The sequence below is a fragment of the Hibiscus syriacus genome, unplaced genomic scaffold, assembly GCF_006381635.1.
Source record: "Hibiscus syriacus cultivar Baekdansim isolate YM2019G1 unplaced genomic scaffold, ASM638163v2 tig00110263_pilon, whole genome shotgun sequence".
In the NCBI taxonomy this organism is placed as follows: domain Eukaryota; kingdom Viridiplantae; phylum Streptophyta; class Magnoliopsida; order Malvales; family Malvaceae; genus Hibiscus; species Hibiscus syriacus.
Genome location: NW_024062652.1, coordinates 148,305 through 163,827, shown reverse-complemented (window position 1 = coordinate 163,827; position 15,523 = coordinate 148,305). Strand labels below are relative to the sequence as shown.

General features: G+C 36.0%; 1 pseudogene; it reads right to left on the bottom strand.

The window, feature by feature from the left end:
* Positions 1-315: 315 nt before the first annotated feature.
* Positions 316-10,751, bottom strand: LOC120115336 (annotated as a pseudogene).
* Positions 10,752-15,523: the final 4,772 nt, after the last annotated feature.

Here is a 15,523-nt window from a genome sequence, read left to right as displayed (position 1 = left end):
TGGGGGCCTCTCTGTGTTGACGGTATGCCATCTTTCATGAGTTAGACTATGATGATGATGATGATGAGGGGGCACTCCCCGTATCGAATAGATTTTTTTGCCTTCTCCTCTTTGTGCACGTTGTGTAACATACATGTATAAAAAAAGTAAATTAAATTATATTGTTTTGCCTTGGTTTTTCCCTCTGGTTCAATGAATTCAATCAGTACTATAACGATTAGGTTTTTATAATCATTTTCCGGCCTGCTCATCCATCGGGGGGAATGTATCAGCTTGGGAAGTGGCATTCAGATTTGGGTTTTACAAACAGTTAAGTTGAACAGCTAAAGACAGGAACCATCTTATTCACCTTTTTCTCTAATACGACCAAACAAATAAGCTTCTATCCAAGGAAACTTGTTCACTTCAGAACAGAATAAATCCATTTTACAGCAAATAAATATTTGTATCTCAATAATCATCTCTTTTCGAATAGGTTATGTGGGTCAAGAAATATGAAGAATTACACACAAGTGACTCGTACTACTCTTGCTCGCAAGAAGTGCAGCTATAGTACAAGGTCAATGCTTCTCTGCTCAGAGTTCTGGTGAAACAGCTTTTGGATTCCATTGGATGCATTGTGGTTTCCTTCATTGCTTATACCTACAAACTACGGTAATCTATAACCGTAACTTCATCCTCGGGTGCATCAAGGTCTTGATAACTGCATCAAATAAAAACAGTGAAAACTTGATTAAAGTGACTGTAACTAAAACAACATTGGCAATCTTCATCTTACTAATAACAAAGTGGTAACCTCAGTTGAGACTAGCATGCATCTGAGATGAGGCAAAATCTATTCAACACCCAAATAAAGAAACAACTTTCTACCCAAACCATAAGGAAAACAATGGAGATTGTAATTTAATTTTATGAAAAAATGAAACCAAAACTTATAGCGGAGATGTAAGGGTGGGGTATTGAGCAAGAATATTGCGGTGTGAATATAGACTTCAAAAGGAAAGGAGTTGATAAAAAAATCACTTAAGATCCACCTTGTGATTTATAGACAGGCAGTTTCCCACCTAATTTCTGAATTTATACATCTCAACACTATATACAGTTAAAACACAATTTTTGAATTTATCGTATCATAAAATTTGATCAAGATAATTGCTCAACAAGTAAAATAGCTGCAACTTTCCAATGGTATGGTAGCAGTCTGAGGTAAACTTACCTTCGTAAATGCCGAGGATCTTGTCGGAAGCCAGGAGGCAAAAGAATGGGGCCTGGTCCACTTAAATTAGGTCCAGCACGTCCACTTCGAGTATTGCCTTCAAAAGGACCACCACCACCTCGCTCTCTAAACACTTGCATTGCAAATTCCGGTGGAGCTGGAACAAAGGGCCCCAGTGGACTGCAAACACACACACATAAGTTAAAACGGAATAATAAGCTAAGTGCCACTCTGAAGAATAGCACAAGACCTACCCGGCACCAGGAACAGGCATCAATACTGGCGGAGGTGCAATATCTGAAGAAAATGGGGCTGTGACATGCGTCCCTTGTCTACCAAAAGCATCAAACATAGGATCATCATTGCTCCCCCCATCAGGCCGATCATTGTTTGATGGGAAATCACTTGAATGTGGGTTTTCAGACCTATCAAATCTGTCACTACCACTTGCTCGATTGTCACGTTCTCTACATAACATCAAAACACCACCACTCATAGCATACCTGTAAAGGTTGTTGCATAACAGGTTTCCCACCAGGCGCATCAGGATCACTGTGAATGGCAACAATGAATATCTTATAGAAGTATTCTTCAAGTCATGAGACAATAATATGCTGCATGTAAGACCTCACTTACCTCATGTAGTTCTGTAAATAGAGCTCTTCACGCACATTAGACGTTTGCTCAATCACAAGTTCTGGATGTTTGAGTTTAAGATGCTTGTGCACAAATTCTGTAGCATGAAAGAGCTTTGTGCAGCCCTTAGCACCACAACCATACTTCCAACCATACTTTTCATCCCTTATCTTCCGGACAAAAGGATCCAAAGCTTCAACAGCAGCAGCATCTATTTTGTCCTTAGCAGTCATTACCTCCAAAGGATCTTGACCCCTCAATCTCCCTTGCCAGTGTGAGTCAAGTTTCTTTTCCCACTCAGACCCATTACTAGTAACATCAGAACTCTTTCCCTCATCTCTAACATGCCTAAGACCCTTAGCTTCACTTGTTTCAACCATTCCATAGTAATCCACACCATGGACACGCCACAAGTAAGTTATAAGAGTATCAAGAAGCTCAACACCTTCTAGGCCTTTTACAGAAGTCAAGCCACGTACAATAATCACTTGGCCCGCCAAACTACCATGAGATTTATCTCTACTTATTTTGTCATTGTCTGGCCCACTTAAAATATTTTCCTCAATTCCTTTTTCAGAGTCCAGTTTACGTACAAGGCCCTGTGCTTGTCCAATGTCGATCTGAATTCTTCTGGGATCAGAACTGACTGGGTGAGCCTTTGGAGCCAGAGAAAGATCAGTTTCTTTAGTAGGTCCCCTACCATGCCGCTTCCTTTTGCCACCGGTGTCAGTTTCATCTTCGGAATTAGGTTCACTGGTCTGTCCTGATTTATTTGATGAGAAAGCATTGACACCAGGAGTTCTGCATCAAGAACATAAATTATTGAGAGCAATTGAACAATGTTATGCAGGGAAAAAGTTGAATACGCACACAAAATAAGCAATCACAGTATGCTGATCTTACAAGTCCAGTGTTCCACTCTGCAGGTCAAGCAAGAAATCCTTAGCGACTTTGCGTGCAAGCTCATTCCTCCTGAAAAACACATGCCAAAAAAATATGAAATTCAGGAAAGAATCCAAAAGATTGCAAGATAGAATATACTGTATCCATCAATAACACCATGGTAGAAAATGCAGGATGTGTCAATCAACTTGGAAACAAATTCATGAACTGAAACATCACAAAATATAGAAGATTAGAAATACAACTAACCTTTCAATAACAGTGACCAAGTTTGTCGGATGATATTTATCTCTCAACCTACAAACATAAGCAAGTCCAATAAGAAATTTGTGAATACAGAGGCAGGAATCAACTAAACAACGGGGAGTACCATTCCTCATCCTTGTGGGCATAAAAAAAAGCTCGTTTTTGGGTAGATATATACTCTGACTTGTATTCTTGGTACCTATACAATAATATAGACACATTCACTAAACATCACATTTGTTTAAGCTGTGGATACCGTACACAGAAATTAACAAAATTGTTCCACAGTTGCACCTTCGCTCAGCTTCAGCTGGTAGTATATCATCCTCAAGCTCTTGAATGAATTGCTTGTATGTCATCAATCCTTCTCTGAAAATTTTACTTGTCATGTCATACCACCGAATGAGAAATGAAGATCCAAAATCAAATAATTTGAACAATTTCAAAGTCCGCCTCAATTAAAAGAAAACTTGAATGATATCAACAATGCTCTGAAATGAAAATTATTTGAACCATATTTAAAACAAGAGCCCAAAACAAAATGGTAGCTAACCTTTGAGCACTCCGTGAATAAGAAACATCACCATATCTGCCAGAACCAGAATCCCAATCTGCAAAAGCAATATTATTTGGAGACTAAAAACAAAAAAAAACCATAAATTGAAAAGTTGGATAATAAAGTCTGCTGCCGCCATGTTATACATGATGCATCATCACTTTATGGAATCTTAGAAGGAATATGCGCACTCCTCGTAGTGTCATGATTAACTGCAATTATGCATCATTTTTTTTTATAAGAATTTCAGGCCTCGTTAAAAACCCCCTTCTTGATTAAAGGAGCTTGTAGAGAAGCTCCTTAATCAGCGGAAGGAGGAAAAGAGTGTCTGAGGATATTATTGAACAAAAGAATTACATAAGATACAACCTACAAAACACCCCCATGAAAACATAATTACAATAAACACCCATAAACCACCCATAGTGAACAACACTAAATCAGCCAATTCCTTCTTTAGCTAAGGCGTCAGCCTCTAAATTGGCTGTCCTATTTACCCATCTAACAACACCATGTAATACATCAAGCCTATGAACAATATCTTTAACCATAAAAGCATAAACCTCAGGACATAATTCCACCTCCTTAACCCAATCCACTGTCACCTTGCTATCACTTTCAATAATCAAACGGTCCTTGAAGCTCTCTCGAAAATCAGCATAGAACACCAACCCCTACTGAATAGCTTTTAATTCCATATAGGTCGGAGGCCCTGGACCAACAATTTCCTTGAAAAAGCCTAAGGTCAACCCTGTGGAATCCTTTAAAACTCCTCCTATCCCACTCTTCTTCCAATCTCTAGTAGTAGCTGCGTCAACATTAAGTTTTACAAAACCTTTAGGAGGAGGGGACCAAGGAGAAACAGAAACAATCTGTTTGGCATTAACAGAACACGAGTCCCCTAAGGAAGGATCTGAAATAAGAGAATCTTTAGGGATAGAAACCTCTTTGTGCTTTGCTAGGAACCAAGAAGCAAGCCTAAACCTTGCTAAGAAGAAATATTCAGCCATATCTAACTTCCCCCCCCCCTCAAACACAATTAGATTCCTTATTTTCCAAGTTATCCAAAGGACGACCCTAGAATTAAAGACCAAAATGGAGAGTTAGTCTTCAAAGCAGCCCAAGCAAGAAGAAAGCTTTTCGCATTATCATGAAAAGCAGTCTTTATCCTCCAGAAATTCAGAAATTTGTTCCAAATAACCCAAACCACCGAACAAGAGAAAAACAAATGTGAGGAACTCATCCTCCAACTTGCAAAGAGGACATGTCACGTCATCTCCTTTCCAAGTGACATTACTATATAAAGCAGGCAAAATAGGAAACCCAAGTGCAAACCCATTATTAATCTCCAACTATCATAATTATAGCACAAAAGATGTGCAATTCCAAACCAGGTGTTTGTAGGGTACAAAAACAAGATATCGGAAAAAGTAAATTCCTTATATAAATAACATTGAACATGATAATCCAAGATTCTATATTAATAACTCGAATAAAAATCAAATGTGAGTCTATATTTGTAATGTAACCTTTTAAATTAATAGCAGCAATAAGGGGGTGTTTGGTTGCCGAAATGTAAGTTTATGTCTGGGAATAGGATTACCAAAATGTAAGATTACTTGAAATATTACAGGAAATGTTACATTACCAAATTAAGTATGAGTACATTTTACTAAATTATCCTTCTGATAGATTTTTTAAAAGAAGATTAACCTTTTATATTAAATTAGAAGCACGAGTACATTTTACTATATTATCCTTCTGATAGATTTTTTAAAATAAGATTAAACTTTTATATTAAATCAGAAGATAGTGGTATGAAAGTTCATAGAACTATTTCAATTGGGCTCTATCTAAATTTTACATTTAGCATATTATTAATATAATTAATATTTTTTTTTATAGGAATAGAAGGCCTCAATAAAACCCCCTTCGTGATTAACGGAACGTAAAAATAGCTCCTTAATCCGCACAAGGAGGAAAAGAGTGCCCTAGGATTTCATTAAACTCAATATACAGTAATACAACTAATCTCCCTCAAGAGATACAAAACCAGAAGAAACAGCCCTTAACAGAACATAATTCAACCAATACCAGCCTTAGCTAGGACATCCGCCTCTATATTGGCTGTCCTACTAACCCAACTAATAAAACCTTCATAAACACTAAGCTTTTGAATAATGTCTTTAACAATTTGAACATAAACAACATGACAAGAGACCACATCCTTAACCCAACCAACTGCCACCTTACTATCACTCTCAATAATCAATCTATCTTTAAACCTATGACAAATAGATTCATAAAAATCTAAACCCTTTAGGATAGCCTTTAATTCCATTAAAGTTGGGGGCCCCGGACCAACAGGCCCTTTGAAGGAGCCAAGAATCGAACCAGACATGTCTTTCAAAATACCACCTAAACCACTCCTCTTCCAATCACTCGAAGTAGTCGCATCCACATTAAGTTTAATAAAAACCTTTTGGAGGAGGGACCAAGGAAACTGGTTGAAATCCGATTAGAATGGGACGAGTAGGAATCCACCAAGGAAGGGTCAGCAATAAGATCATCCTTGGAAATAGTATATGAGTTTCCTTAGCTAGAAACCATGAAGCAAGCCTGCACCTTGCTAGAAAGAAAAATCTCTGCTCGATCAAGCTTCCCTCCTTCAAACACTATAAAATTCCTGGTCTTCCAATTGTCCATAAAACAGCTCCAGGGATAAATGACCAGATAAGAGAGTTGGTCTTCAAGTCATTCCAAGCCAATAGGAATCTTTTAGCATCTGCATGAAAAACATACTGAAAATTCCAATAGCCCAAGAATTTCATCCAAATTGGCCAAACAACCGAGCAGGAAAAAAATAAATGCGATGAAGACTCTTCTTCTAGATTACAAAAGAACACAAAGTATTTATGCCCTGAACACCTCTCTTAACCAGAGTTGTCTTCACTGCCAACTTCTTTAAGATAACTTGCCAAAGAAAAGTCTCTACTCTTGGAGGCAACAGACCCCTCCAAACATTAGACTTCCAAAATTTAGCTTCCTCCGAATCGGGAGAACCCGAATAAGATAGATTGACACATGATTTCACAGTGAAAACCCCTTCTCCAGTCCCCTTCCAAAACAGTCCATCAGCGGCATCAACAGAAATAGAAAAATCAGAGATAACAGCCATCAAATTCGCCCATTGCTCAAATTCCCAGTCATTCAACTCTCTCCTCAGCTGAACGTTCCAAATCCAACCCCCTGAACTGAACTCCCCAAAGTGAAATAATCTTCCTGCTTTATTCACTGCAATAGAAAATAGTCTAGGGAACAATACCATCAAAGGATGATCCATTGCCCAATTGTCTTGCCAAAACCGAATGTTCCTCCCATTGCCAATTTTATAGCTATATTTACCTCTGATACTACAACCCAACGAATCAGCTTTATAATGATTACTAAAATAATTTTCTATTTGAAATAGAGGTGTCCATGGGCTGGATTGGGCCAAGGTCTGATTTCAAAAAATTCAAAGTGCGGGCTTAGACCCAACTCATTTGCCCAAAGTATCAATTTTTGATTTAAAAAGTAAAAAATAATTTTATAATTAAATTTAAATAAAAGTATTTTTTAATTTATCTAAATTATACCACCTAACCCATGAACTGATGAACGGGTCTAATTTTGAAAAATTAAGTTGACAAAACAATACATTCTATGGACAAAATTGTCCAAAAATGTAACATTCCCTCAAGAATATTACATCACCAAAGAAATGGGAGGTAATGACATTACCCATATTCCCAAATAGTGTTACTATTGGTAATCTTACATTACCGCTATTAGGTGATATTGTGAAACCAAACAAGGTAATGTCATTCTGGAAACTCGATAATGTAAGATACTTCAAACCAAACTGAATGGAAAAAGGAAAGCAAATAAAAAGGTTAAAATACAAGTGCTTCAAGATTATGCCAAGAGCAAAAACAAAAGTTGGAGGAAATTTTAAAGTATTTAAGCAAGTTCCAGAAATGACCACCTTGATAACCACCAGAAGAGCGACTAAACCGGCCATGAGGCCTATCATCAAGGTAACCAGGCCTGCTCATCATCTCACGATCATATCCACCACCATAATCATAGCCAAACCTACACAATAAAAAGTGTTTTACAGCATGAGCAACAATCAGAATCTAGACAAAACTGCCAAGTGAAAATAACAAATCATTTTCTATAGAATTACACAAGTAACATATTAACATAAACATATCTCCAGGCTCAACAGTGAAAATAACAAATCAATAGAAGTTACACTGGATAGAAAGAAAAATGAGAACAGACTGAATGATCCACTCCACAGCTAACATCAAATGATTCCAGAAAACAAAAGCTCAGTGTCAGATATTCACAGGCAGTCCAGTATTTTGTAAAAACAATGTAGCCTTCCATAATAAGAAAAGATGAGTGAATCATTCACATGATAAACAAGGGACATAAATAATATGTGAGCATTACCAAGAAGAAATGAAATCAAGACTTGAATAAATTTACAGAACTCTGAAAAAAGGGAACAAAAACTTACAAGTTACAAGGCTTTCACTGACCAAAAAAAATGGTTAATATGTTAACCTAACAAAAATAAATCTTACAGAAATACTAATCCCATAAGCCAATCTCTCTATAAATAGGATCCATTGGCAGCATAAGCAGTAGCAATTAGGATTCGTTAGCAGTGTTTGCATTCTAAATAGTCAATCATGGCCAAACAATGTATGTATTACAAAACCTTGCAGGTTTGCACTTAAACAATTCATTATTATTAATGTAACCCGTGTCATCCAGATTTTTAAGCTAACTAAAGATAAAGAACACTAAAAAAACAGAAGAAACACTAACGAGGCTTTCATTGATCATAAAATTGTTAATATGTTAACCCTAACAAAAAACCATCTTACAGAAATACTATTCCCATCAGACAATTTCTCTATAAATAAGATCCATTGGCAGCATAAGCAGTAGCAATTAGGATTCATAAGCAGTGTTTGCATTCTAAATAGTCAATCATGGCCAAACAATGTATATATTACAAAACCTTGCAGGTTTACACTTAAACAATTCATTATTATTAATGTAACACGTGTCATCCTGATTTTTAAGCTAACAAACTTTCAATATACAGAACTCTCAAAAACAGAACAAACACTTGCAAGGTTTTCATTGACCATAAAAAAGTTAATTTGTTAATTCTAGCAAAAAACCTTCTTACAGAGATACTAACCCCATCAGCCAATCTCTCTACAGATAGGATCCATTGGCAGCATAAGTAGTAGCAACTAGCAACTAAGCTTCATTAGCAGTGTTTACATTCTAAATAGGCAATCACTTCCAAACAATGTATATACTACAAAACTCTGCAGGTTTGCACCTAAACAATTCATTATTATTAATGTAACCCGTGTCATCCTAATTTTTAAGCTAACAAATTTTCAGTATAATTGTATAAAGAACTCCAAAAAACAGAACAAACATTTACAAGGCTTTCATTGACCATAAAAATGTTAATATGTTAACCCTAACAACAAAACATCTTACAGAGATACTAATCCCATCAGCCAATCTCTCTATAAATAGGATCCATTGGCAGCATAAGTAGTAGCAATTAGGATTCATTATCAGTGTTTGCATTCTAAATAGTCAATCAAGGCCAACTGTAGGTTTGCACCCAAACAATTGTTTACGATTAATGTATTATCCTAATTTTTAAGCTAACCAAATTTCAGTATAAAGAACTCTCAAAAACAGATCAAACACTGACTGACAAGGCTTTCATTGACCATAAAAATGTTAATATGTTAACCCTACTAAAAAAATCATCTTACAGAGATACTAATCCCATCAGCCAACCTCTCTATAAATAGGATCCATTGGCAGCATAAGCAGTAGCAATCAGGATTCACTAGCAGTGTTTGCATTAAACAGTCAATCATGGCCAAACAATGTATATATTACAAAACTCTAAAGGCTTGCATCTAGACAATTGATTATTATTAATGTAACCAGCTAACGAACTTTCAATATAAAGAACTCTCAAAAACAGAACAAACACTGACAAGTGAAAAGGCTTTCATTTACCGTAAAAATGTTAATATGTTAACCCTAACAAAAAACATCTTATAGTGTTACTATTCCCATCAGCCAATTCCTCTATAAATAGGATCCACTGGCAGCATAAGCAGTAGCGATTAGGATTCATTGGAAGTGTTCACATTCTAAGTAGTCTATCATGGCATGAACCAAGTGGCATTGTGGTAAAAGAGTTGCTGTTTTTCCTTGAGGACCCGGGTTCAAGCACCATAGATGCCAGGATGTGAGATCTTTATACAGATAAAGCCTTGTACTTACCCCAGATTAATAAAAGAAAAAAAGTAGTCTATCATGGCCAAAAGAAATGTATATATTACAAAACTCTGCAGGTTGGCACCTAAAAAACTGTTTATTATTAATTTAAACCGTGTCATCCTAATTTTTAAGCTAACGAACTTTCAATCTTTAATCAGCTAAGAAAAATACAATGTTTAGCAAATCAGAAATATGTTCATGACATTAAGCACAGCAAAACACCTAAAACCATAAAAGGCAACAGTTCAAACACATAAGTTAAATGAAGTAGAATCAATACATTTTAGTTGTAACTTGTAACTACACAAAAAAAAATCTAAGAAATGAAGTATCACCTCCTGTCTGCGGGTCCAAATCCGCCTCTAGGGCTTCCTCTCCTTCCTTCAAACCCTCCATTCTCGCGCCTAGACCTCTTGTAAGGCGGAGACCTACGAGGCGGAGGCGAGTGTCTCCTATCCCTGTAACTCAACGGCGGAGGTGGAGGGCTAATGCTACTGCGCCGCCTGTTATCTCTCTCTCTTGGAGGTGGAGGCGGGGGAGAGCGGTTGCGATCGTAGAAATCGCGGTCCCGTCGCTCACGCGAATCTCGGTCGCGGCTTCGAGGCGGCGGAGCAGGGGGAGAAGAGTTAGGATCGTCAGACGCTGGAAGTTGTCTGTCGTTGTTGTTGTTGTCATCTTTACGGTCACCACCGCGGCGGCGCTCTAGGGAATCGACCGTCATGTTTATGACCTCGGCCATGGTGTCTGTAAAAATAACCCTAGATAGATAAAATGTAGAGTAAAAAATCTAAATATTATTTTGGCGAAGACTGAGGGTCGAGAGCAACAACGAGTAGACGAGATGATCCAGAAAATAAATAAATATTTACTTTTTACATGCCCTCGTATAATAAGTATTCGGGTAAACTACACGGATAGTACCTCTTATTTTTGTTCTGTTCTTTTTTAATCATTGATTTTGAAAAAAATTTGATTTCTATTATTTAAAATTTTCAGATTATAGCACGAATCAAACGATCTCATTGGTTAAGAGATTTGTTATTATCTCTTAAAGTCTTGGTTTGAGCATTGCATATGCAGTAGTATAAGTGTTCATTGTCAAATGATTGAGAGTTTGAACATATATTATCTTATATTGATCCCAAATTTATCAAAAAAAAATTTAAAAACGTTAACATTGTTAATTGATGATGTGCCATTTTAACTAAAATTGTTAATTTTTAATTTAACTCCTAAACTTTTAAAAGTTTATTTTTTTCATCCCTTCTCAAATAAAAAAACCTAAAAAATTCTCACGCAACCACGGTGAACAATATATCGATGCCGGAAGCAGCATGAAAATGCCCGAGGTGTGAGTCAACAAACACGAAGTTCTGCTACTTCAACAACTATAATCTCATCGAGCCTCGTTACGTTTGCAAAGCTTGTAAAAGGTACTGGTCTAGAGACTAGAGGTGGTGCCTTAAGAAATATTCCAAAAGGCGGTGGGAACAAAAGAAGAAAAGGAAGTAGCTCGAAATCTGCAGTCACCGATGACCGAAAAACAGCTCAAGTTCCTCCATTGAGGTTCATGGCTCATTTGCAACACCTTACTGATTTTGGGTTGAATTACGGGACAATTTCAGCTCCACTTGGAGTGCCAAGCGACTTAAGTTTACAAATAGGAAGTGCTTGGAATGGGGATGCCACTACTCCTGGTTTCGATCAGTGACGGCTACATCAAGCGCCACAATTGCCTTTCCTCGGAGGCTTGGAATCTTCCAATGAAACTACAAGTGATGAGCCATCGGGATATGGTGTTGGAGCTGGACATCAGGTTCGACCTGAGCTCAACACCAACCCATATGACTGGTGAAAATGGATGGCATTAACCAACAACAATTGAATTTTTCAAGGCAATTTCTTGGTCTTCGGGAAACGATCAGTACTGACAGATGTTTCCAGTTTCAGCTTTTCATCCACTAACAATCACTAATAGGTTATGAATTAGATCTGGTCCTTTAACACTCTCGTTTAGAAGCTTGGGTCTTTTCGTTAGTATAGCTTCTGTTAAAGAAAAATTAACCATGATCAAAGCCGAATACATCCAGGGCTTATGCTTCCTCATATAAAAATCAACTAAAACCTTAGTGTAGACACCCGTTTTTGTTCAGGTTAAAAAATTATTAAATTATTATTATTATTATTATTATTATTATTAATAAAATTATATATTACAAATGGTTATGACACTTAGCATTGGTAGGCTTCATTTTAGATTTTTTTTAGATGGGTAAAAAATAAGCTTTCAAAAGTTTAGGGGTCAAATTAAAAATTAATGATTTTTGTTAATGACAACAATCTAACTTAGGTTAACGTTGAGTGACCAAAATGTCTCAATATGTAAATATTGGGTATTGATTTTAGGGTTGTAGACACCCGTTTTTGTCCGGGTTTTTTTTATCGTTATTTTATTATTATTATTATTATTATTATTATTATTATCGTTATCTTATTATTTTATTATTATTTATTATTACATATTTTTTTGCAGGCCAAAGCCCAATACAACAAGGCCCAACCTAGGCTTAACCCGAGCCCATCATATGATAACCCAACAAAAATTAGGGTTTCAAAACCCTAAATAATCAGCTCAGCCGCCGCTTCTGTTGGACTTCCAGCCGCGCCGCCGTCACTGTTCCGGCCCACTCCGATGGTCCAGCCGCCGTTCCCGCGCCACCATCGTCATCTACAGTGAAAAATCAATCAAACAGCAACCCATCAGTGACCAAATCAACCAAAAACCAAACCCCAAATTAAAATACCAATAAATCCCTAAATATTCGGGATTTATATCTTACAAAATCAGAGAAGGACATGGGCTATTCTAGACATCATCATCTCACCAAATGAAAAAAAATCAACATGCAAAGCAAGATAAAGGAAGGAAGCAAAGAGAACAGAGGGGGGGGGGTCATTCGGTTGAAAAAAAACAGAGAAGAACGAGAGACCATTCGGGTTCAGGGAGAAAGAAAAAAGAAAGGAGAAAAACCAGAAAAAAAAACAAAAAGAGAAATGCTCGAACCAAACAAAAAAAATAAAAAAAACAAGAGGGAAATAGAGAGGGAGGAGACCATACCTTGATCGGAGAAGTCATCGAGAGGAGGAAGGGTCACCGTTTCTTGTTTTCCCAAAAGGTATACCTTAGATTTAAGGGTTTAGGGTCGGTTTTAGGTTAGGTAGGGGTGATTTTCGGGTTGAGGGTAAAGGAGGGGGTTTTGAGATGTTTACTCCCTCCGACCGCCGGGCACTGCCGTGCCGGCCGTCATGGGCCTCCGGGATGGCCGCCGGTATGAGGCGGCCCTTTCTTCCCCGATGGGAAGAGTTTGAGAGAGTTTTTAAAACTCTCTCACTTCCGTCTGCTTTGGATTAGAGGCAAATGAGGATGGATATGAATGATGCCCGTTTTTGGCTTATGTAATTTGACCAAACGGCGCCGTTTCAAGGGTCTGGGCACCCGTGTTTTTGCAAGCATGGGTAACTACAGTTTAGTCCCTTCTCATTTGTAATGCTTTATTTAAGTCATTTAATGAAATTATTATTGTTTTATTTCGAGCCTTTTAGTTTTAATGATTGCATTTCAGTCATTAATTTGTATATTATGTTGGTTGATATTATAATTTGGTTGTGATATTTATATTATTTCGTTTTCGTCACTGTTTCAGTTTATTGTGCATTTTTCCTTTGATATTCGGATTTGGTCCTGAAATTTGCAAATGTTATATATTAGTCCCTGTTCATGTTTTATATCATATTTGTCTATATTTGATTCTGGATTTAATTTTCAAATATTTTAATTTAATCACTGTCCCATGCATTTTATTATCTTTACTGTTATTTGAATTTGGTCATCATATTCGTATATTTCTATTTTAAGTCATTGTTTGATGTTTGGTTTAATATCTTTTATTCTTTTGTTTTGGGCATCTATGTTTCCTTGTTTATATTTAGTCCTACTAATGTATGTTATGTCATTTTTGTGGATATTTACTTTGGTCCCAATGTTTGTAATAGTTTCATTTAGCCCCTGAGTTTATATGTTATGTATTTTGGCTGAGTTTCGAATTTATCTCTGACATTTATAAATTATATTTAGTCACTGATCTTAGTGTTTTTGTACTTTCTCTGATATTCAAATTTGGCTATGATAGTTAAATCTATTATTTTAGCCATTATCTTACTTTTGGTTTATTATGATTCGGCCTTCATATTTTATTTATTTCATTTTAGTCCTTTGAAATTCATGTTTGTACTATTTGGTCCTTGAGTTTATGGTTGTTATTTTGGGTTTTTGTAATTCAAAGTACTTTTTTGTCATTATAGTTTGTTTGTAATATTAATTTTCTTTTATTTTAATCCCCTATGTATGTACATTTTTCATGTTATGTATTTATTTGTACCATATGTAATTAAATATGCTTAATTTTATTTGTTGTAAATATTTATTTCACATATCCTATTTCTATTTATTTCCATTTTTCTTTATTTAAATATTGTCCAAATACTTTTAAGAACACGTATGCGTAGAATGACGTGGAAAGTATCACTTGGTCGAAGTGGTGCGATCCGATACGGCATTTTAACGACATAGGAACTTGCACAAGTCGTATATTTTCATTAATTAATTTGTGCAAATGATGCGATGTGTTATTTTAAATAGTAATTTATTTTATTTTATGTAAATGTCATCTCAAAATTTGCATTTGTATTCAATTCACATTTTAGTTAATCAATTTATTTTGTTGTATGCAAACATCAATTTTATTTTATATTCGATTCACATTTTATCAAGAAGGAAATATTCTTTATGGATGAGAAATAGTCGAGTTAGCTTTCCCGATGGAGGATTGCTAATTTCGAGATTTCTTTTCGAGTTAAAGAATTTTCTCTAATTAAATAATTCGAAGCAAATAATTAATGTTCGATAAATGGATCATAAATTAACTTATATTCGACTCATAAATTCCACCATTTACAACGATGTGTAAGCGACACAGTACCAATTTTGGGCGTTGCGGGGTGTTTACCCTTCCCCGCACGTAACCGACTCCCGAATCCATTTAAATGAATCTTTGGTAATGCAGACCGAATCTTGTCTTAAAAAATGATTTTTCTTAAAATGTTTTAAAGACGTTTTTAGGTATTCGACCTACCTAACCCAAAGGTTGATGGCGACTCTTTTAATTTTTATTCAAATCAATTCAAAATCACCCATTTTTCCAAATTAAAGTCATAATTGTTTTTAAAAATAATATTTAATTGTTTTACAAAATGGTAATGACAGCTTGGCGACTCTGCTGGGACATCTTTTTTTTGAGAGTCAGGCTGTATGTCGTTACATATTGTCTTGGTGGAAATTATGATTTCTAGTTTTTAGTTAATTTTGATCCATTTATTGAAGTTTTTAATTGCTTCATTTTTAATTATATTGACATTTTATCTTTTTGCTTTCAGCTCAGTCCAAGTTTTTGTCGAGTTTTTTTTCTTTTTTCATTTGAGTCAAAGGTAGGTATGTTCCTCCTCACACACATCACTCGCAT